The sequence below is a fragment of the Pseudophryne corroboree genome, chromosome 12 (assembly GCF_028390025.1).
Source record: "Pseudophryne corroboree isolate aPseCor3 chromosome 12, aPseCor3.hap2, whole genome shotgun sequence".
Classification (NCBI taxonomy): Eukaryota; Metazoa; Chordata; class Amphibia; order Anura; family Myobatrachidae; genus Pseudophryne; species Pseudophryne corroboree.
In genome coordinates, this window is record NC_086455.1 from 124,647,030 (window position 1) to 124,671,154 (window position 24,125).

Here is a 24,125-nt window from a genome sequence, read left to right on the forward strand (position 1 = left end):
GTTTGTTTACATCTGTGACCGGAAGTGACGTTCCGCTATATGGAAGAATGACTCCGTCGAGTTTCCCCAGAGAAAAAAACCACAGGAAATGACGTGACGCGATCTTGCGATGGCATTGAGACTCAGACTTTCTTTCAACAGTTAACCACGAAGGGGATCTGTGTGGAGCATGTTGTATAAGAGGACACAATCAGTAAGATACTGTGGGACGTTGTAACCGAAAGCGGAGAACGGTTACTATGACAACTGGGGAGGAATCCGGATGACGATACCGGAAGTTTACCATAGTTACCATGACGATGGGCAAATCCGGATACCACAGTATGCGGCAACGGACCACGGGACTTGATTAGGTGATTACTCTGTATAGGGTCCAGCTGCTGCATCTGTGAGTCGATTGGCTAGAAACCATTTAAATAAGTTCCACAGCAGCACATGTTATTGCACCTTGAAAAAGACCTATGTTATAGGTAGAAACGCGTCGGTGACTACAGGACTGTAAGGAGGGGACAGGAGAGGACTGAGCCATTCCAGTGCAACGAGGCACAGGGGATTCCCGGGTTTCCCTGCACCTAATAAACCCGCAAGCTGGCTTTGAACTGTATACACAGTTCAGACTATCTGGTAATTTCCTCACCATTCCCCACCCCAGTTTGATATGCTGCTATAAATTGTTACACAATTGCTGCTATACATTCCTATTGGAAAGTGTATGATGTTTTTATTGTCTGCTTAATTTGTTTTATGTGTATAAAATTAAAACTGTACTTCACTATATATGTACAATATTCCTCTCTTTTATGTGGCATCTCTACGAGTTTACAAATAACTCTGGGATCCATTGAGACGTCATCCAATTGTGAAGCGCAGGATAAGTCCCTCTTTCTCAATTTTTTTGTTAGACACGTGTGGTGAAGGAATTGGGAACCTTCTTTGGAGAGGGGGGATAATATCCAGCAGTTTTGATCTTTTGCGCACTGAGACCTTCCTTGTATTCCTTTCACATAATGTTAAAAATATATATTTACCAATGTAGTCATCAGTGAACTTGGGGAGGAGTATGTTCCAAATGGCAGGAGTCCTGGCCACTGACCCCACATAGCCTATCCGTCCTTTCCCAAAACCTAATCCTAACGATCCCTTCCTGCAGCCTATCCCTAACTATCCCTTTACGCAGTCTAACTTTAACCATCACCTCCTGCAGCCTAATCATAACTGTCCCTTCCAAAAGCTCCCAAAGCCTAGCCCTGTCAACCTCCCAACACCCCCTGCAGCCTAATCCTAACCTTCCCCCTAGTGCCTAACCCTAACCCCAATAATTTACCCAAGGAATCTGTCGGAATTCTGACCATCAGGATTCCGACCATGGGGGTCATTCCAAGTTGATCGCTAGCTGTTTTCGTTCGCAGCGCAGCGATTAGGTAAAGAAGCGGCACTTCTGCGCATGCATATGCGGTGCAGTGCGCACGCGCAACGTACTTTCACAACAGTCGATGCAGTTTCACACGACGCTTTTCAAATCGCACTGCTGGCCGCAGAGTAATTGACAGGAAGTGGGTGTTTCTGGGTGGTAACTGACCGTTTTCGGGAGTGTGTGTAAAAACACAGGCGTGTTAGATACAAACGCAGGCATGCCTGGGGAAACGCAGGCATGGCTGGCCAAACGCAGGGCGTGTTCCTGACGTCAAAACAGGAAAGAGTAGGTCTCGAGCTGCTCAGAAACTGCACAATCTTTTTTTGCAGCAATGCTGCAATCCTTTCGTTCGCACTTCTGCTAAGCCGCCACCCTCTGGGAGTGTATCTTAGCTTAGCAGAAGTGCGAACGAAAGGATTGCAGCATTGCTGCAAAAAAAGATTGTGCAGTTTCTGCTAAAAGCAGCTAGTGAGCGAACAACTAGGAATGAGGGCCCATATTCCTAGCATCATTATTTTTATCTTGATCTTATGGCACACAATATAAAAACTTACTTAAAATTTTAAACATAGAAGCTATTTATTATACAAATTTACAGCAAGCTACAGTATTAAACAAAATTCTGAATTAACTGCTAAGTGGTAAAGTCATATATGATGTTGCAGAATGCATAATTCTCATACAATGCTTTGTATCATAACACCTTTTGTCAAGAGATAAATTATTGCTTAAAAAATGTTACTTTTAAAATATGCTTCCTGGGAGAGTCAGACTGAACAATGTGTTTTGTCTCTATGTGCTATAGATGAACATGCCTCTTGTGGGGTATACAGTAGCTGTTCTTAAAACTGAAACAAGCAATCAAAGTCAATGAAAATAATATTGTTTGTGATAACAGCAAAAGGAAACACAAAACTTTTGCAAGTTACTGTATATGGCTATAGAGAAGTTAATAGCTAACGTGTTTTCTACAATGACCTACTGTAGAATCCTGCTTATGTATAGAATATGAGATCCACAGCTAGATTAGATTTTTGTTTTGCGGCAACTATCGGATATTATAAATTCAAATTATTGAACTTTTTTTTTTCAATTTAGATTTTCCGTTAGTTCTAAATAGGAAGTAGACATAACTAGAAAGACTGTCATCTTTCTGTTCCGTTTGAATCCTGGCTGATTCTTTTCCATAGCAGAAGCAGATGGCCCATTTATAATGAGGGAACACAATTACATTAATTACTGTCTTACTAATGTTAAACAATAACTGTTTAAACTCAGAACTGTAATTAATGGAAATAGAATATTCAGTTTCTAGGATTATATAAAAAATAACCTGTTGGGGGTGCTTAACAAAGACTTTGCTTTATTTTCATTTAAACAAAACATTCCAATTAAACAAATAATATTTCGAACATGGCTAGAAAAAACTAGCCATGTTCGAAATATTATTTGTGTAATTGGAATGTTTTGTTTAACGAAAATAAAGCAAAGTCTTTGTTAAGCTTTTCTGTACGTCAGGTCAATGTCAGGAACAACTGAAACATTAGTCTTAATTAGAAAGTGTAATAAATTATTAATGCAAACGTGCACTTTTTTGTATTAATGGAAATACAATATGCTGTAGACAAATTATGTGTGGGTTTGAGACGTAATAATAATGGTTATCTGGCTCATATGAACTTGTTTAATTCTGCGATTCTCTAGAACTTCACCAAAAAAGGTTTCAGGAATTTATGTGAAATTATTGTAAATTGTATTATGGTTTACTTACACTAGTTTATAGAAATATGATTTAGTTATGGCAATAATCTATTAGTTTAGTTTCTGTAACTCAGGTCAATGTGGGGAATAACTGAAACATTAATCTTAATTAGAAAGTGCAATAAATTATTAATGCAAACGTACACTTTTTTGTATTAATGGAAATACAATTTGCTGTAGTCAAATTATGTGTGGGTTTGAGAGGTAATAATAATGATTATCTGGCTCATATGAACTTGTCTAATTCTGCAATTCTCTAGAACTTCACCAAAAAAGGTTTCAGGAATTTATGTGAAATTATTGTAAACTGTATTATGGTGTACTTACACTAGTTTATAGAAATATGATTTAGTTATGGCAATAATCTATTAGTTTTATGTTTATTGAAAAAACATACTTTTTTCAAAAATACTTGCACTTACAGAGATTAATAATTTTATAAATGAAAACAATATAGCAATAACACCATAACTATGAAGTGTAATCTAGACGACAGGGTGTATTTAAGAAACAGAAGCTGAAATTCTGCTGAAACCTCAGTAGCTACTTCTCATTATTGAATCTTTTGGGGGTTTACTTATCAATCACTGATTTTGGCAAACTACATTGTCCAATGTTGATGTCTCCTCATCCTGTTTAGATATTGAATAGACATATTGCAGCAGACATATTGCAGCTATACATGATGTACAGTAGAATTGCTGCTATTTACCATGCCAAGGCTCATTACCCCTGCCTCCAGCAAAAGAAAAAAACCCTAGGGGTATATTTACTAGAGATGTGCGGGTTCGGCTCCCTGGGAACCAAACAAACATTTGTACTATGCTGTCAGTGAAGTCAACCGCAGTGTGTAATTATTATATACATTTCTGACTCATTTGTACTATGCTGTCAGTGAAGTCAACCACAGTGTGTAATTATTATATACATTTCTGACTCATTTGTGCGACGCTGTCGGTGAAGGTCAACCTTACTTTTTGTTCATAGAAATGAAGGCTACTACTAGTGCTGAAGCTGCTGCCACTAGTCAGGACATTGACAATGCAAGTCCATCAAAGTCATCTGCTAAGGCAGATGCCCGTGGGCATAGAAGGCTTAAGTCAGGATATGTAAAATCATTTAATTTTAGAGTGGTAATGTAAAAAAAAAATCAAAAGGAAAGTTAGCTGCAGCGGCAGTAAGGCAAACTGCACATTCAGTATCAGAACCATCAGACATTCTTGAGGAACGTTTAGGCGTGTCTACGTCAGCTATGTGTGAGTCTGACATTTCTCACACTATCCTCATACAGAAGCCTCTTTCACCTCCTTCCACCATTTCTGAACCATCTGCACATTTGGGGAGCAGTACAAGTAAAGATAGTGATGAATCTGATGAGGATGGTGATGAATCTGATGAGGAGGACATAATACAAATTGAGAATGCGTGTGTGGAAATGGGACAGGATGAGGGGGGTATGTGTATACTATCCGATAGTGAGGATGTTGATGATGATATTGTTTGTGTAAGTCAGCTTGTATTGTAATTAACACCTCATCATCAACATCCTCAGAGTAATTACTTAACAGAGGAATTCCTTCTAAAAGAAATTGAGGGGGCCCAAACAAACCAACCATTTCAGCCAGAAGTGACGGCCCCTGTCACTGAAATGATTGGTTTGTTAAACTGTGCATGTCCTGTTTAATATATACAACATAAGGGTGGGTGGGAGTGCCCAATGTCAATTCCATCTTGCACCTTATTTCTTTGCATTATGTGGTCTTTGGAACATTTTTTGGGGCATAGTTTATAAAACTGCCATCCTGTCTGCCACTGCAGTGACACTCCTAGATGTGCCAGGTGTTTATGCCATCCACTTCTGTCACTTAGATTAGTCATCCAGCTACTTCAGTGCAACCTTTTGGCCTAAGCTGGATACAAACAATATTGTGAGCTGTAAGGTGTTGAAAATAGACTTGAAATGAGTGGAATTGAATGTTATTGAGGTTAATAATACTGCAGAAACAAAAACACCCCCAAATTCTGTGATTTTAGCTATTTTCATGATTAAACATTTTTTATTTAACCAAAACACACAAGGGCGGTTTTGGTAAAACCAATCCAAAACCCGAAAAAGAAAAAAAAAAAAAACATGAAAAATGGCCAGGCGCACATCTCTAATATTTACTAAAAGTCAATTTTGGGTCTATTTAAAATCGGCCAGAATAGAACCTGCATCAACACAAACTCGACTACAGTGTTTTTATTCCAAATAGCTTATTTGCTAAAGTCGATTTTGAGTTCCATTTTAAAATCACCGGGTGATGCGGGTACTATTTTAAGATCTAAAAGTGTTCTGTTCACAAAAAAATTTTAAATCGATAAATAGTCAATTAAAAATCAACCCAACAATTGATTATACAAATTAAATTAAAATTATACAAAAGCATTCCTATTTGCCAAAACAGGTCACATGTACGATATTACCCACAAACACCTTCCTTCCTGTGCTTATTTGCATATCCTAATTTTTTTTAAATCATTGGTCTGCCTTTCAATGTCATGTTTTTTCCATCATATTGAGGTTTCAGACAATTCTACATGATATAAAAAAAACTAAAAAAAACCTGTAGATTCTTTGATATATGGCATTTCCTTAATGTTCATATGTCCCTCGAAAGAAATAGAAATGGTTATATATCATAGTGTAGTACAGGACTATTTTTCATCCAGAACACTCCGGAATGTCGTTCCTGAATTTCTGGCTAAAAATGACACCACCAGGAACGGCGTTCCGGAACGTCCGGACCGCCGGCGCAAAATTATTTTTTTTAATGCAGGTGGGCGGGTGCAGGATTTGCATAGAAATAGCCCCCTGCACCACCTGTAACGGTTTGTGAGCACTGGTAGCTACGGAGGAGCCCCCTTTGGCAATAAAGTGACCTTCTAAAACTCCTCCACCACCAGAAACAATAGGGGGAATTTAAATGTCTGAAAAGTCGGTTGGGTGTCTGTTTTTTTCCTGTCTATTATATAGGGAAAAAACAGACACCCAACTGACTTTTCAACAATTGCATATCCCCCAAAGTGTCTATAACAAAGCCTGATCCAAAATAGGTTGAATGACACACCTCTGAAGCACACCTTTTGGTAATAAAATTACCCTACACAACTCCTCACATATGAGGATTAATCAGCATTAAATAGATTCCGCAGCATCTCACGGTTTCCTGGAAATCTTTATTGGAACTCCATATCAGGATTTCCAATGGTGCATAATACGAGAAAACATATACATAGCATAATACTGCTTAAGAATGTATTCAGTAAAAACAATTAAAATAACAGGGTAAAAGACTCAAATAAATCTGGAGGAGTAATGAGAAAGTCTATGCAAGTGTCCCAGATGGTTTCTCTGTGAGTAACTTTAATCTTGCTTTCCTCCAAGATTCTTCAGACCTTGAAATTCCTTATAGGTATATGTCCATGCAAACAGAAGGAAAAAAGATGACATATAGTGTAGTATTTTTCTTAAAATTTTTGTTCAAATTTATTTCATATAACAAGAAGATAGAAAACATATAAAAAGGATTTTTCTTCCATCCAATTAAAAGTATGGTCCTTCACTTTATGTGTTTCGAGTTCTGGTAAACTCTTCCTCACTCTGCCCTGAGGAAGAGTTTACCAGAACTCGAAATGCGTTGGCGGCCATTTGATCCATCTACCTGCATCCACATTTAGAAAGGAACTTGCCTGGTCCAGCTGCCGGTGTTTAGCCTGGAGGGAGTAAGGAGGAATTCCGGAGACTCCAATCTTTTGCTCTTTCCATTGCTCCATGCTGGGAGCTTGACACGGTACGGTTCCAATCATATACACATAAAGTGAAGGACCATACTTTTAATTGGATGGAAGAAAAATCCTTTTTATATGTTTTCTATCTTCTTGCTATATGAAATAAATTTGAACAAAAATTTTAAGAAAAATACTACACTATATGTCATCTTTTTTCCTTCTGTTTGCATGGACATATACCTATAAGGAATTTCAAGGTCTGAAGAATCTTGGAGGAAAGCAAGATTAAAGTTACTCACAGAGAAACCATCTGGGACACTTGCATAGACTTTCTCATTACTCCTCCAGATTTATTTTAATTTAAATTATGTTATTTCTTTGCAACTTCACATAAAGGTGGTAGCGCCAAAGATATTTTCAATTATCAATTTTTTTATAGTTTTGCATATAGTGATTGGGAATCACTAGAATATATCTAGGCTGCTTTTTTCCACCAAGCGCTATTTTCTAGTCCATATATTTTCTTGTAGGGTAAAAGACTCAGTTTATTTTGTATTAAAAATGTGTGGGTTCGGATTTACTCAGTTCTTAACTCCAAAATTAATGCAAGTTCGGATTTATCTGGATTTTTCTTATTGGCTATCCAAAACATGTGACATCCAAGAGCCAATAACATGTCATTTTCGATCTAGAAGTCACCGCTAGAAAGCGTTTTTCGGTCTCACTTTTTCAGTACTGCAGCTTCAGCTACTGAAGAAGGGAGACCGAAAATGCTTTCTAGTGATGACTTCTGGTAGGCATACAAAATTATTTTTATTGTTTTTACTGAATACATTTTTAAGCAGTATTTATATATGCTATGCCACGCTATGTATATGTTTTTTTTGTATTAGGCACCGTTAGAAATCCTGATGTGGCGTTCTAATAAAGATTTCCAGGAAACCGTGAGATGCTGGATTTTTGGATTATGAAGAGGACGGTGATTTATCTTTTCTTTGAAGGCCGATTTATTTTCTTTTTTTTCTGAGCACTATATAATCAATCATTGTTTAATGATATAAAAATCAATCAGAACTCTTTCTGATGGTTCTATTGAAAATGGTGATTTTGGTGTTTTCAAATCAGCTATTAGTAGATGAGTTTTTCCCATTAATGTCTATGGGGAAGTAACAATGGTCTATTTGAAGTTCTATTTGTGTGTGAAGTCGAATTTCTGGTGAATTTGAGGGGATTTTGAGTCCGTTTTGCCTTTAGTATATACCTGATTGTTAAATGCACCACCAAATCACCTCATAATGGACTGAAACTAAAAATCGACTATTAGTAAATATACCTCTTAATCTCTACACATACCCCATTTGTAACTGTCCTATGTTGAAAATAAGTACTCCCCTACTGTCATGATTTCAACAAATGAGTCCTGACGTACTTACCCTGAAAGTTTTGAAAAGTGTGTACTATTGACAATGGTATGGCTGAGTAACAGTATACATCAGTGGACCCAATGTCACCAAGCAGCCCAGTACTGAACCAGTTGAGTGGTTTATTTAGTAGGAATGTAGATGTACAGCCAAACTCACTGTTATGCATATAACAGACTCTCAGCATAGAGTGGAGCTGGAGCGTAGCATACAGTTTACCAATCAGTTACTGTATGTAGGGAGCTGTGCAAAATGCAAGTGGTGATTGGAGTTGCTGAATGCTGTATATCGTAGGGTCTAAATGAGCTAAGTGGAACCAGGGCCATTTCTTGGGGTGGGCGAGCTGTGCAATCACACGGGGCGTCTGCCGCGGCACTGACTGTGGCTCCCTGCTTCCCTCTCTTCCCGCGTACCCTGCTCGGGGGCGGAGTTTCGCAGAATGACACGGTTTCGTCGTGACGTCACGATGCAACCGCGTCAATCCGTGAAACTCTGCCCCCCCCAGCGGAGTAGTGAGGAGGAGGGGAAGCCAAGTTACGAAGAGGGAGAGGTGGCCGGTGCGAGGAGCGACTGGAGAGGTGGGCCAAAGAGCGGGAATCACCTCTGTAGGTATAGTAACTCTCTCAATCTCTCTCGATGGGGACACTTGCCTGCCATAATGTGTAAAAATGGGGACACTTGCCTGCCATAATGTGTAAAAATGGGGACACTTGCCTGCCATAATGTGTAAAAATGGGGACATTTGCCTGCCATAATGTGTAAAAATGGGGACATTTGCCTGCCATAATGTGTAAAAATGGGGACTCTTGCCTGCCGTAATGTGGGGATTTAATGTATCAAGGGCATTGTTGTGTGTGGCATAATATGGTGCAGGGGGCATTACTGTGTGGGGCTTAATACAGTAGAATTATTTTTTCCTGTGGTGGTCGTGATCTGTTGGTGCAGGGTCAAAAACTAGGGTGTGAGGTAGTCTTTTCAGACGAGGCCACGCCCACTTTTTCGTGGCCACGCTCATTTAAATGAGGTCACGCCCCCTTGCCGGGAGCACACGCAAGGTTTTCTGCTTTTTTTTTTAAATCTAAGTGGGGGGACACATTTTTTTATGTCATGGTGGAGGGGGGGGCACACATTTTTAAATCTCGCACTGGGAGCCAAATTGGCTAGAAACAGCCCTGAGTGGAACACATCCATGTCCCACTGTGGCGCTCTTACACATTGACAAGATGGAGCCACACATCCGCAGAAGGTGGTAAAGGACTTGATGCCTCTCCAAAGGAGCATCATGGAGACTGTACAGTAGTGCTCTCTAGGTTTCAACAGAAAGGAGCAGTGCTGACACAGAAATGGATGGAGTTTTGTAATAAATTATTTTTTGGGTGGAATCAGGATGGGGGTTTGGGGTGGATAAAGACAGGGCTTATTCTTCCTAATTTACCATGCATAAATATTGGGACTATGGACTTTATTCGGGTTGGATCACAAATCTAGCTAAAAAGCAATTGCTGCGATCAAATAGTTGCCACCCAGAAATAGAGAAGAGGCTGGAAGTGGTCATCACTGATGTCAGAGACGCCTTGCCACGCCTGCATTTTTACAAACACACCCACCTAACACCATGTTTCTTCGCCTAAACGCTGGCTTCCTGTCAATCAAAATGCAATTGTGTTAAAGCACAATGCATTAAAAGAAATAATCTCTATTCGCGGGTGTGTTTTCTCAAATTTTGCAATCCAAACTGAATAGGGTCGAACAAATCCTGTTAAAAAAACACATGACACACACATAAACACACATTTATATAGCTATATAGATATATACCGTAGATATAGATAATTTGATTGACAGACCAGGCACCAGCACATTGATTTGGTATATACGCCAGAATGGTGCAGCCCTCCAGACATATAAAAGAGCACACAGTGGCAGCAATATAATGCAGCAATATTTCAGTGTCTACAATGTATTGGCACTGTTATCAGCCCTGATATCAGTGCCTATACATTAAAGGCACTGAAGTGATGCTGCATTACATTGCTGCCGCTGTGAAGGGGGGGGGGGGGGGGGGGGGGGGGGGGGCACCCACCATCATTCCACCAGCCCTAGGCCTGTTGGCACTAAAGCCAGTTGTCCAAATTAATACTGCACATGACCTTGAGAAAGGTCAATACTTAACACAGGCAAGTAGTTCCGTCCATCCTCTGTATATTAATGTGCGGCATTCTGAAGGCATGGCAGTAGTTTTTATTTGCTACATGCTTTATTTTAACCCTTCCTTTCACAGAAGAAGAGGGGCTTGGATCGCTATGATGGGGAGTTTAGTATAATATATGGCTTCCTGCAAGGGTTTTGGGGGAATTTATTTTAAATAATGTCTGTTAACACATTAAACTGGTGTTTTTAACAGTTTTTAATTTGAGCACTAGCATTGTCAGCATGCCTGGGTGCCAGTACATGCTGGCACTTGTGGTTCTCTATGCCCTTGCATCCATTTGTAGCAGCTGGAAATTATGAGTGCAACACTGAAAATAAATGGAGCAAATGTATTAGTAACTAATAAGCCCACAGCCACCACTGGGAATAGCCCTAGTGCTATTGGTACTAGGGCTTGGTCTATTTAGGGAGTGGTCTACATTTATATTTGTGGGCCTGGCCTCCCAAGGGAACCCAGCTTTGGTGCCAAACTACCTAGGGCTGGTGGAATGATGGTGGGGGTATCCCCACACTACAAGTCTCAACTCTATGATTTAACCTGCTCTGACTGGTAAAGCCTAGTTTTGGTGATTGGAAACTGGAGCTACCCTACATCAACGTCCCCATGATTTTATCTCTACCAACCTAAGCTTAAAGCGCTAGCTCTGGTTGGGTGGGACCCCATGAAATTTTTTTATTATTTGCTAATTCAATAAAAAAAAAAAAATCAAAATGCATGTATAGTAGAGATCCTAGCTTTGGACCAACCTGACAGGTCATTTATTTGGGTGGATGTGCGGAAAATTCTACGCCCAACACTTAATAAATCTGGGATTTCAATACCTTTATGGGAGTGACATCTGGACAGTGGTTTTGTATTCTTAAGTGTGGTTTGTTGGTTGATTTGCTGCGTGAGCTTAGTTAATCAGTGGGTTGCAATCCCACCGGGAAACCGCTGCAATCCCGCCTACATTTCAAAGCCACTTCTTGGTAAATTTACCCATAAGATTCTACAGTAAGATGTTCCAGTCCACTCTGCCCAGTACTTAGAGGTAAAATATGGGTTAAATTAGCAAAAGTCTACTTCTTACATTTAGTCTTTAAGTCTAGTTGCACAGTTGCACTAAAGAACACAAAGTACATAAAGTAGGACTTGTCATTCATCAGAGAATAATAATTATATTATTATTAGTATTATTATTAATATCCTATTGTTACAGACTATGCGTTGAGTACATACATATATTTGCTATACATACATATGCAATACAACAGTGAAATACACTTCATTTATAAACACTGAGCGCCATGCTGTGTAGGGGATAAGCAGAGTGTGCACTTTTACCTTTCATGTATATAACTATGTCAGTTATTAGAATCACAGGGGGTAAATGAAAAATATAAGATGCAAAGTAGCCGAGAAAAGTGTAATTATGCTAGAAAATCCTTACATATATTTTGCAAGCTATGAAAAACATATACTGCTTACACTTTGCTTAATTTGTTTGACAACCTTCAAGTACTAATTTAAAACATTCCCCTGCACGTCATATTTATTTGATAATAGGTTCCTTTGTTCGCAGATCCCTTCTGTTTGCTAAGCATTTTTTTCACCCCAAGATGCAATTAGAAAGCACAAAAAAAAATTGAAGAAAAAAAAATTCAACAATCATCCAATTGAAAAATTAATTTGGAGCTCAGGCAAGTGACTTAGTCTGATGCCAACAAGCAGAAACTATTCATCCTTCATCACCTGATCTGGGAAAGCTGAGCAGTTTAGTTTAATTAATCCTGCTTTGGGTGGTGCATGGAACTCACATGTGTAACTAAGCACAACATTTTTACATTACTTTGCATCCAGTTTTATAGAACATTGTGTACAGTGGCTGTTTAACCCCTTTGTTATGCATACAATTCTAACACTATAGAGGTAATTCAATTAGCTGAGAGGTTATGCTAGAACCTTGTGGCCTACTACATAGCGGGGATATTGGGCAGGAAAATGTTGTTTGTTTTAGCTCACACTGGTAGAGGGGCAGAAGAAAAAAACCAAGCAAGATTGTGCACCATAATTTTCGGAGATCTACGCAGCTAGAGATCGGACGGAACCTCAAATTCAATTGAATAACCTATGGCAGTTAGGAACTAATTGGTTGGTACTTTATTTCTCACATTCTTATCTCTCTACTGTCAGGAAGCGCGACCAGCATCGGCATCCTAAACACTCACCAGTGTCACTGCAGGTGCGACGGGAGGTCCGTCGGATCCTCTGATAGGAGGGCTCTGGTGCCTGGCAGGCCAGGATATTCTGCATTATCCCAGAGTCTGCTCAACCTTGCTTCACTCTGACTCCAGTGTTTGCTGTGCATACTAGTTTCCAAACTGCAGCCCCTTCCCAGGCTGATTGCACAGGTGCACATAATCCAGATTGCAGCAATGTTCTCTGACCAGTTGTTAACGGTTTGTATGCCTGAGGTTTATTCAAGCTCCTGTGTGCAGTCTATGATATTCTATGACATTGCTGCTTTCCATGATTTCCAGTTGATCTCCACTTCACCAACCTAAGTCTCAGTCCAGCCAGTCATTTATGCTGCAGACAATTAAAAAGAAGTCCAGCTGCAGTAATCTGGGCCTGTGCAACTAGTTACATAGTTAGTGTGACTAGTGAACCTAATTTGTTCCTTCTGCGTAGCACTATGAGGCCCAGCATATCCTCAGTCGGTAACCAGTCCGGTCCTGCACATCCTTAGCCAGTAACCAGTCCGGTCCTGCATATCCTCAGCTGGTAACCAGTCCGGTCCTGCATATCCTCAGCTGGTAACCAGTCCGGTCCTACATATCCTCAGCTGGTAACCAGTCCGGTCCTGCATATCCTCAGCTGGTAACCAGTCCGGTCCTACATATCCTCAGCTGGTAACCAGTCCGGTCCTGCATATCCTCAGCCGGTAACTAGTCTGGTCTAGCTGTATTGCTCTGCCGGTAGCCAGTCCGGTCCAGCAGCATCTCTTCAGCCTGTAGCCAGTCCGGTCTAGCTGTATACTAAAGCCAGTAGCCAGTCCGGTCCAGCAGCATCTCTTCAGCCAGTAGCCAGTCCAGTCCAACTGTATTCCTCAACAGGTAGCCAGTGCGGTCCAGCTTACTTTAGTTGGTAACCAGTCCAGTACATCACCACTGCATGGTTCATTACTCTGAACTCATATCAAAGGCAGTTCTCACTGCTACCCTAATTTCTAGAGATGAGCGGATTCGGTTTTACTCGGTTCTCAAAACGGCATCTTATTGGCTCACTGATGTCACGTGTTTTGGATAGCCAATCGGATGCCGTTTTGAGAACCGAGTAAAACCGAGTAAATCCGAATCCGCTCATCTCTAATTAATTTCCATGCAAAAGATCTATATTCTGCCTCCTCGACTCCAGCTCCAAGCCCCAGACCCTGGATGTCAGTCATCACCTGATCCAGGTAACCTTGTGCACAAAACCGAGACATCTGCAAACTTTGATAAATACCCACCTTAGACTGTAAAGTAAGTTAATTTATGCTATATAAAAGTGTCTTATGTATTATTATTTTTGCTAATCGCAGCTGCACAGAACCTGTCCTAGGCTCAAAACTGCAAGTGTTGCAGCCATGCATCCCAGAGGGGTTTGGGAAGCACAGCATCAGCAGAGGATACCCAATGATCACAACATGGCATGACCCCAACCATAATTGCTGCTGTACCAGTGCCTGACTTTTTCCATGGTGGTCCTGGTTGTGCACAGCACATACCTGTACTTTGAGTTGAGTGTATTTGTTCCCTGTATCTGTCACGATCCGGGTATCTGGACGCCATTTCTTACCCATCAGATGCCTCCTAAGGCTGGCTCAGCGCTCCAGGACCGGATCCCATCTGTTATCCTGATGTGTACATTCCTGTATCCTCTCCTGTCACTCTGGGACGCTGTCACAGTAAACGCCATATTACACCTGGCATGGCGTCTCCCGCGGCCTCCGCCGCCGTCCCTGAACTTCTGCATGCAGAGTGTCTGAGTGGCGATTACGTCAGCCGCGGCCTCCGCTGTGTCCGCGTGGTTGGATGTGCATCTGTCAGCCTGGCGCCTCCTGTCTCCGGTGGCCGGCGCCGCCATTACTGTTTTCATTACCACATGGATTACAAACCAAACTTCCCTCCAAGTGTCTGCATGGGCGCAGCCATCTTGGATTCTGTCAGCTGATCATTTCCACCAATCTGTTCTCAGTATTGATAATCTGCATAATTGCCTAGCCAATCCCTTCCTTGCTGCAGGTATAAATACACTGTGCCTGAGCAAGGAAGGCGTCAGTGCTTTGGTTGTCAAACCTAGTTCCTGTTTGTCTCTCTCCTGTGATTGTCTTCCAGGTTCCAGCTCCTGTCTCAAGACTTCCTCCATAGAGACCCGCACCAGCATTCCACCTGCGGTGTAGCCTGACTCTCCAATCCATTGTGGATTCATCTGTTTCCAGCTACAACATTACCTGCTTCCAGCTCAGCTTCCAGCAGAGTACAGCTTCCCTTAAAGGGCCGGTGTCCTTTCTACACTTTACCACTCTCCACCGGTATTATTATTTCTCCGCTCTCAAGTTCTACATTTCAGTTCATATTTCATCGCTCCCAAGTTCATTTATTATTTAACTGGTTCCAGCCAGTATCCACTCCGTGCTAACAACAGTCTGGTTCCAGCCAGTATCCACAGCAGCTGTTTTATCTTCAGCAACCCAGCTTTTCCTGGAACACCAGCTGGCACAATCCTGGGTTATCTCCATTGCTACAGTCGGGCCTGGTAAGGACTTTCCATCTAGAAGATCATAAGAACTATCTCACACTACCAGTGCCCTGTGGCTCCTGCCATCCTGTAGTACCCAGGAACTGTATTTATTCTTTGCTGACTTTTACGTTTTCTTTTACTGCTGCTGTGTTGCGGAGTTGTCATAATAAACATCATTGACTTTTATCCAAGTTGTCGTGGTCACGCCTTCGGGCAGTTATTATTCATGTTACTTACATGTCCAGGGGTCTGATACAACCTCCCAGGTTCCGGTACATCTCAGCCCCTACAACTGAGGCTGCCTCCCGTCAGCTCAGGCCCTCAGTTGTGACAGTATCTACAAGAGTCAAATCAGGGGCATTCACATGTAGGTTCAGTACAGTGTGAACTAAACAGGAGTGTATAATAAAGGGTGCAGGGATGTAGAATAAGGTCAGATGAACTGAGCTTTTTGAAGAAATCAGCAGAAATATGGGAACAATGTATAGAGGGCAACAAGCAATGTACTAGAGTCATTACTATCTTCTGTGCATACACCATCTTGAATTACACTGCCAATCCCAAGTACTTATATCTGAGACCCTTGCAAAGCTGTGCCCCCTTCACCTTGATGTTTTTATTAAAAGGAAGATGGTTAGAAAATAGATTTGAAACCACTGAAAATTCAGTTGCCCTTATACTTTTATTCAAGTCATAGAACTCTTAGGTGGCACTGTAAAGCATACTGTGTGTAATTCCTTGCAGACTTCATTTAACCACTTAACTGACAATTTTTTTCTCCAAAAATTGCTCAAAAATTGTCGGGGCCATTTTATGAGTGAATTAGATGAAGTGCATAAATTTAACCCTATTCAAAATGATTTCAGTAAAAAAAAAAAAAAAAGATTATTTTTTTTAAAAATTGTTTGTTTTTTTGTCAAACATGGAAACATTGATTGGGAACATCGTGACCATCGCGACTTTCGTTTTTAGAGCCCGGACAGCTGCCAGGGGGTGGCTTGGGGGTGGCTTGCGGGTGATGATTTACACTTACAAGCAGCTGCTATTGTCTGCAGCTTCTGTGGGTGGGGGATCCTGCCGTGCTGACCGATCAGCAATGATAGTCAGCACGGCAACACTGGGGGCTGGAAGCAGCAGCAGCGGAGGGAAGTTTCCCTTCCCTGCCGCTGCTAACACTGCTTATCTGACTGGTCGCATCCTGTGCAACCAGGTCAGATAAAGCACTTGCAGGCATGGTCGCATCTGATGCGACCATCCCAGGCAAGTGGTTAATTCTTCATGCCACTACAGGTAGCATAGATAGCCCTGATTTCACCCGAGAAAGAGGGAGTAGTAGATCAGTGAAACAAATTAGATCTTCTCTTGGATAGCTATCTGTCGCTACTTGTGAGTGCAGTACCCGGTGAGCATGCAATCAACCAACAACGATAGGAAGTCACTGTGCATCAAATTCACATTCTATTATCAGTTTTTGATCAATGCTTTAATACACAGAAAAACCACTGCTGTCGGTGAAACGCAAAGCAGCACTTCCAGCGGAAACCGGGTGCAACGTAACGTAGGTTCCCACAGTTTTGCGGGCTGCTGCAGCCCTTTGTTAAGGAACGTAAAGAGATCGATTATGTGAAAAAAGTAGGTGGCACATACTGTAGGGAATTGTGACCATTGTTTTTATGGACTTTATTAGCTGGTAGTTGGTCCATGTCTAGAATTAGGTAATACTTTGATCTTAGTTGTTAAGGGTATAAATATCCTGTTTTGTCACTTCCTCCTTATGCCTTGAAAAAGATACTTTGTGTATTGAAATGTGTAGGCTAGGAGGGACTGTGCGGTACCTAATGGACTCATTCTGGCTGTTGGACAAGAGTATCCGGGGACGCAAGTGCGTAGCTACCAATGGTACAGGCAGTGCAGCTGCTATGGATCCAGAGCTGGGGATCAGTACGTAATCCCGCTGGACGGGATCCCGGCGGTCGAAATACCGACGCCGGAATCCCGACCACACAATCCCGACAGGGGTGGTAAGCGGAACGCAGCCCCTTGCGGGCTCGCTTCGCTCGCCACGCTCGGCACACTATTATATTCTCCCTCTATGGGTGTCGTGGACACCCACGTAGGGAGAATATGTCAGGATTGTGGCAGTCGGGATTCCGGCGTCGGTATTTCAACCGCCGTGATCCCGTACAGAGGGATGTTGAGCGCATCCCCAGAGCTGAGAGGGGCCACCACCTTTCCTGTCAAAGTTACATGTGTTATATACATTTTTCACCATTGGGTGGTACGTTGGGGTCCTTTCAAACTTTTTCCTTGGGTCCTCCAATCTATCTAGGTATGCCCCTGGACCTGCTCATTTTAGTGTGGTGTAAAAAGAACTGAAGGGCATTTTAATGTTATATAATATGAACATGGGCACTGTAATGAGGCACAATATGAACAGGGAGCACTATAATGTGAATTGAGGATACTGTGCGGGATAATGTGTACTGGTAGCTCTGAAATGTGACATAGGGTGAACTTATCGCACTACTGCGATTCATAAAAAAAAACTAGGGCACTACTGTGGGGTATAACATTAAATAATGATCTACTATGGTTCAGAAAATGAACTAGGGCACTATTATAGAGCATAAAATGAACAACTGCTGCAGGAGAAGTGTCTCTCTAGAAGCATTGGGACAGGGGCCCCTTCAAAATGTTGCTATGGGGCCCACAAAGTTCTGGCTACGCACTTGCGGGGACGCCTGGTTGTTTATAATCCACTACTCATATGTTTACCTATTGTCTATAGATATACAAAGAGAAAGGTCGCACAAGTCGTTTGATATTAGTAGAAAGGCCCCCTTGGGTTCCAATTATTATCTTAATGCGAATATTCTATAGTGGGGGGTGCTACCTAGGCAAAAATAGAGTTATGTACATGAGAAAAGAGAACAGAATTGCCTTAAAGTGGTGTACATTGTTACATATAAAACATAACTTTTATTCCTTATATTATTTTAAAAAAAACTTGCGGAATATAAAAGAACACATACAAGTAAAGAATTTAGAAAAAGAGTTTAAAATGTGACTCCCTGCACACAGGACATCCGCCAGACAATGGGTTTGTATGACTATCTATTATAGCGTATCAATCTGTTTGTATCCGCATTAATTTATGATAAATGTTATGCAGTATCAATGTTGCCTAGTTAGAAACAATATATGTATAGCACTGTTATGCTTGAAAATCCTCTTAATGGAGTATATGTGTACACTGTAATAATATTGTGTCTTTGCAACCAAAAATAGGTCTATGTAGTCAAACCTCTCAGTATTGTATACAAATATAAACTATGCACTGCTTGGGCATATCCGTTTCTCTATATCACAGGTTCTCAAACTCGGTCCTCAGGACCCCACACAGTGCATGTTTTGCAGGTCTCCTCACAGAATCACAAGTGAAATAATTTGCTCCACCTGTGGACCTTTTAAAATGTGTCAGTGAGTAATTAATACACCTGTGCACCTGCTGGGTTACCTGCAAAACATGCACTGTTTGGGGGTCCTGAGGACTGAGTTTGAGAACCACTGCTCTATATCATTGCAGTGAGTATAGGAAGTACTGGTATCTCTAGATTTATTGAGATTCCTGTAATGGCATAGTCACATTATACATATAGATATTGGGCCCATATACCCATAAAGGTCTATATATCATTCACATGCTGTGTCCAATATGAACCTACAATCCTATGGGGTTTGGTGTTGATATCTATCATCAATTGAATTTATATAATAGTAACTTTTTCTAAGTAAAATATCAACAGGGCCACATATATGATGTTGCCTAATCGATATCTCCTGTGACTGTCCATATAAATCAGGTCATCATCTCTATGCTATATTCTTGGGTAATTATCCAGTAAATCCCAAATCTCTCTCACATTAAACTAATATATTTAGACAGAATCCAGCATGTATAGCTGTAAATGTTTATCAGATATTGCTTAGTTTCTGTAACTGTGTGCAAATGATACAGTGTCCCGAATCAGGAGTGTGTTGTTACAAAGTATCAGCATTCCTTTCTAACAGTCCATAGACCAGTCCACCGGGTGAGAGTCCAGGACTACTGCTCATTGTCTGTGTTGTATATTGCCATTTTAATAAATGCAGAATTATGCTACTGTATACTTTCTCCTTTAAATTCCTGCATGTAAACTGGAGGATTGGATGTGAGGAGAACGGTTTTTGGATCTCATGTGGGTATGACCCACTCCCTATACATGCTCATTTGTCTAGCATTTATGTAGACCCCATTACATGGTAGTAGGCCACACTTATTGTTATTTGTATGTTACATAGTGTGGATCACAATACTGCCCTATGAGATGTCTTTGATTCTCTTTGAGGAACACAGTGAGGCTGAATTGAGGAAGGATCTGAACCAGTGATGAGCAGTGAGGTGAGGCAGGTGATGCAGAGCCTTTCCTGTCTTACTTCAGTACAAGCCAAACCTTTGGTAAAAATACAAAGAATATATTATAAATATCTTCTTTGTATTATTCTAATCATTTTTATAGTTACAACTAGGGAAGCCAATCCCGGGCCATTTTTTCAATCCCGGGTATCGGGATTGAAAAATGGCCAATCCCGGGATTCCCGGGATACCCGGGATTGACTTTTAGATAGGTGGCTGCACCCTCGCCCCACCCTGCCCCGCACATATAACTTACCATATACCGAGGGCGGGCGGGAGGGGATCATCCTTTGATCACTGCTGACGGCTCCTGTCAGCGCAGAGTGACCTCTCACGCTGCGCTGGGGACCCGGAAGGAGGAAGCCGGGCAGCGCCTGCGCGTCCTGTGGACGCTCAACGCTGATCCCTCAATCCCCGGGATTGGAGCTTCCAATCCCGGCATGGAATCCCAGCCATTTTTGGGCCTAAATCTCGGGATCCCGCCGATCCCGATCCCAGGATTGGCCACCATAGTTAAAATTCTGGAGTAAAAAGTCTATGACAGGTGAGGCACTGCCTATCTTTTCTGCACCTCTGATCAAAGCTCACCAAATTTCCAGCAATATATACTGCTGCACCTGTGTATAATGCCCACATGGACCCATTGGCTCATATATTGTGTGGAATTCTGGCTCTGGCACTAACCAGTGCCTCCCCAGCTATTTACCTCACCACACGTCCCTGATCTGACACATAAAATAAACTTTATTGGGACTCTTAACATATTACAATTCTTAATTGGTGATATTCTTTCTGGGTATTTTTGTGGGAGTGTGGGGTGACACATGGTTTATGTGCACACATAAATACTATCTCCTCTATAAAATGCACTTACTGTAGATGGCACAAAAAAGTGTCAACAACTAAATTGGCTTTTGAAGGCTACCTGAAGTAATTTTTATCATTTAAAAACAGCTCTGTACAATCGGCTAAATCAGAAACACTTCTATACAAGCAGGAGTGGGTGAGGAGATGTAAAGTCTTCCGTATGTACAGTATTCTGTTGGTTACTGCCTTTACCTCTCAATAAGTGCTGTTCATCAGAATTGGCAACCTAGCAAAGGTATAACTATAATTCTAGAATAATTATTTATTTATTGCCAGTTATTTATATAGCGCACACATATTCCGTAGCATTTTACAGAGAATATCTGGCCATTCACATCAGTCCCTGCCCCAGTGGAGTTTATAGTCTATATTCCCTACCATATGTAAACATATACACTAGGGTTCATTTTTGTTGTGAGCCAATTAACCTACCAGTATATTTTTGGAGTGTGGGAGGAAACTGTAGCACCTGGAGGAAACCCCCAAGTACTCTACACAGTTAGGGCCATGGTAGGAATTGAACTCATGACCTCAGTGCTATACAGTAAGGCAGTAATGATAACCATTACACTGTGCTGGACAGTATGTGGCAGCTACTATAGGTCCCACAACTGGGGAGGGAGGAGATGTCTCCTCTGTCACAGACACACACCCATGTCTATGTGGGTTTTATTTTGACACTTGGGTATACATGGGAAGGCCAGCTACATAAGGTGCCAAAGCATTAAGCAAACAGGTTTTCAAATGGTTTAACCTGCAATTTGTGGGCATTGGAACTGTTTTGGTGAGGAAGCCTCTAGATTTAAAGTGGCAATTAGTTCTAAGGTTGTTTTTGCTTTTAAATTAATTCAGGCTTAAAGACTATCAGCTATCTCAACGAAATTGCACAGGTCCCCACCAATAGATGGCTATTACATTTGGGATCAAAAAAGGAATAATCTAAAAATTGGTGTACAGAAAAAAGTGTTTGATAAATATTCTGTCATTTTCAAGTAGTGATTAGGAAATACAAATTAAAACATTGGAAACAACTTTTATAAATGTCCCTTCTTTATAGTGACTAAAGTATTCAAATACCTCTGCAGTCCAATGTAGTAACCTGACTACATAATGGCCTAGCTTTTTACATGCTATAACAATGCTCTACAACTACCTGACATAATATAATATTGATTTTCAATGTACTTTTCCCTCACGCCAGGTGATGATAATGTAACAGAAGTAATGTATGCTGCTTGTTGGCATCTACTGAGAGGTCAGGCTTCAGTGCGAATACCCACATTGGAAATGGCTGTAGTATCAAGGTATAATGTTTATAAAACCTGGCGATGTTGCCAAAATAGTTGCTGCGTAGGAAGACAGCAGATGGTCCACCAGGTGGATTCTGACGGCCCACAAACTGGCATAAGTTTTAGGTTAACTGCTTTCCAGCAATAACTAACAAGAGCCAAAGCAATAAACATGTTTGGTTTTTAATTCGACCTTGATGTACAGACAGAAGCAGCGTGCACTTGTGATGGAAGAGACTGCACCAGATTGTTTGGGAATCAAGGGAACTATGGTGCTGAAAAAATGCATAGGCAAAAGAAACCTAGGCCCTCATTCCGAGTTGATAGCACCAAGCAACTTTTTGCTGCTGGTGCGATCAACTAATCTCCGCCTATGGGGGAGTGTATTTTAGCATAACAGGGATGCGATCGCTTGTGCAGCCCTGCTATGCTAAAAAAGTTTGTCTCAAAACAAGACCAGCCCTGGACATACTTACTTACCCTGTGCAACGGATCCAGCGTTGATGGGGCCGGTTTTGATGTCACACCTCCGCCCTCCGTTCACCTGCACACGCCTGCGTTTTACTTACCACTCCCCGAAAATGGCAGCAAATGGTAAGTTGATGCCCTGGAACGCCCACTTGCTGTCCATCCTCTTGCTGTCGCTGCTGCGACCGCTTTCTTCTCTGTCAGCGTTGTTGCCCGGCGACCTCTGTCACCGGGCAACGATGCGCGTGCGCAATGCACACGCCGCGCATGCGCAATGCACACGCCACGCATGCGCATTCCAGACCCGTTCGCAGCGAAGAACCGCTGTGTGCGAACGGATCGGAATGACCCCCATAATTCAGGGTGGGATGCACCAATAATCGCATTGCTCGCGGTAAGAGCTGTCCTTTGCGATTATAGGACTTAGGTATATGACCCAAAGTCCTATCTGCACATGTGTCTAGTGATGCACATGCCGCAGGGGGTGATGGTAGGGATACGATTGGAACCCTCTCAGCAGGGAAATGCAAAATAAGCCCATAGACTTCTATAGGGCAACACCATCTAAAGATGGCATTGTCCACCACATCTTAGCCATTGAATCTATAACATCCGGGGCTTGGTGCATATGCGGTAAGCAGCCAACCTCCAGAAACTGCATTGTCGGAGGTTTGGCCACTTTTTACAGCTTCATGCTCATCTCCCTCAGTTGGACATAAATGCAGGTTGCAGATTTGTTGCTACTACAAGCTCTTTTTTAAGTGGTCATTCAAAACAATGCCATACAGTAGTTGCAGACTTTCTGGATGCTCATGTTGGGAGGAGGAAGCCAGGTTGGTGCAGTGGAGGTGGGGCAGGGGTCGAGGCATGAGAAAACATAGGGGTAAGGGTAGGGTGACATGTTGTAGGAGGTGGTACAGGTGGCATGGCGTCATCGTGGCTACACCCCTCACAATGCAATGCAGAGATTACAGGCACTATACAGTGGGGACATGGCTAAGATGATGCAATTCAATGCAAATTGCATCATTGGTCACCCGGATCACCCACTTCACTCTGCATGTAGTGGCTGCCGGGATGTAATCATGTGACCAGTAGTCGGGATCCCGCCGGTCACTATACCGACGGCGAAATCCTAACCACTAGAAAATCCAGACAGTCGAGATGCGACTTACAGGGACTATTTCCACTCGTGGGTGTCCACGACACCCATAGAGTGAGCATAGAACCTGTGGCAAGCACAGCGAGCCACCGATCCCGTTGCGTGGCGAGTGCAGCAAGTCTGCAACGGTCTTCATTGCACTTGCCACCCCCCCAAGGGCAATCTGGCGGGTGGGATCCCGGTGTCTGTATGCTGCCCACCAGGATCACCACCGCTGGTCACCCAATCCCAACCTAGCTGCTACCAGGATATTTGCTCACTCTTCCGGGTGGCCGGGAGCACCACACAATTTTTGGGAGCCGGAATAGTAGGTAAGTATGAACAATGCAAGTCCTGTTCATGGAGCTCAGCCGCATTTTGAATTTATATTTGCCTGCAACAAGGAAGCTGGGATGGGGATTGGATGGAGATGTAGACAAGTTTATAGTGCTGTAAGGGAGTGCTGGCATGAAATGCATATGGAGAAGATAATCTAATAAATGCACAAAATGCATACGTTAGGAGGGTGATGAATGAAGATACTCTACCTCTGGTGCAGTT

The 24,125-nt window shown here is 42.0% G+C and overlaps 1 long non-coding RNA gene across 1 annotated transcript in view; it reads right to left on the bottom strand.

The window, feature by feature from the left end:
* LOC134980440 (uncharacterized) overlaps positions 1 to 13,060 on the bottom strand; it is a 65,370-nt gene extending 52,310 nt beyond the window's left edge. The window contains exon 1 of the long non-coding RNA XR_010190396.1: positions 12,787 to 13,060. This is a non-coding gene — a long non-coding RNA (uncharacterized LOC134980440). The remainder of the gene's footprint in view (positions 1 to 12,786) is intronic.
* Positions 13,061 to 24,125: the final 11,065 nt, after the last annotated feature.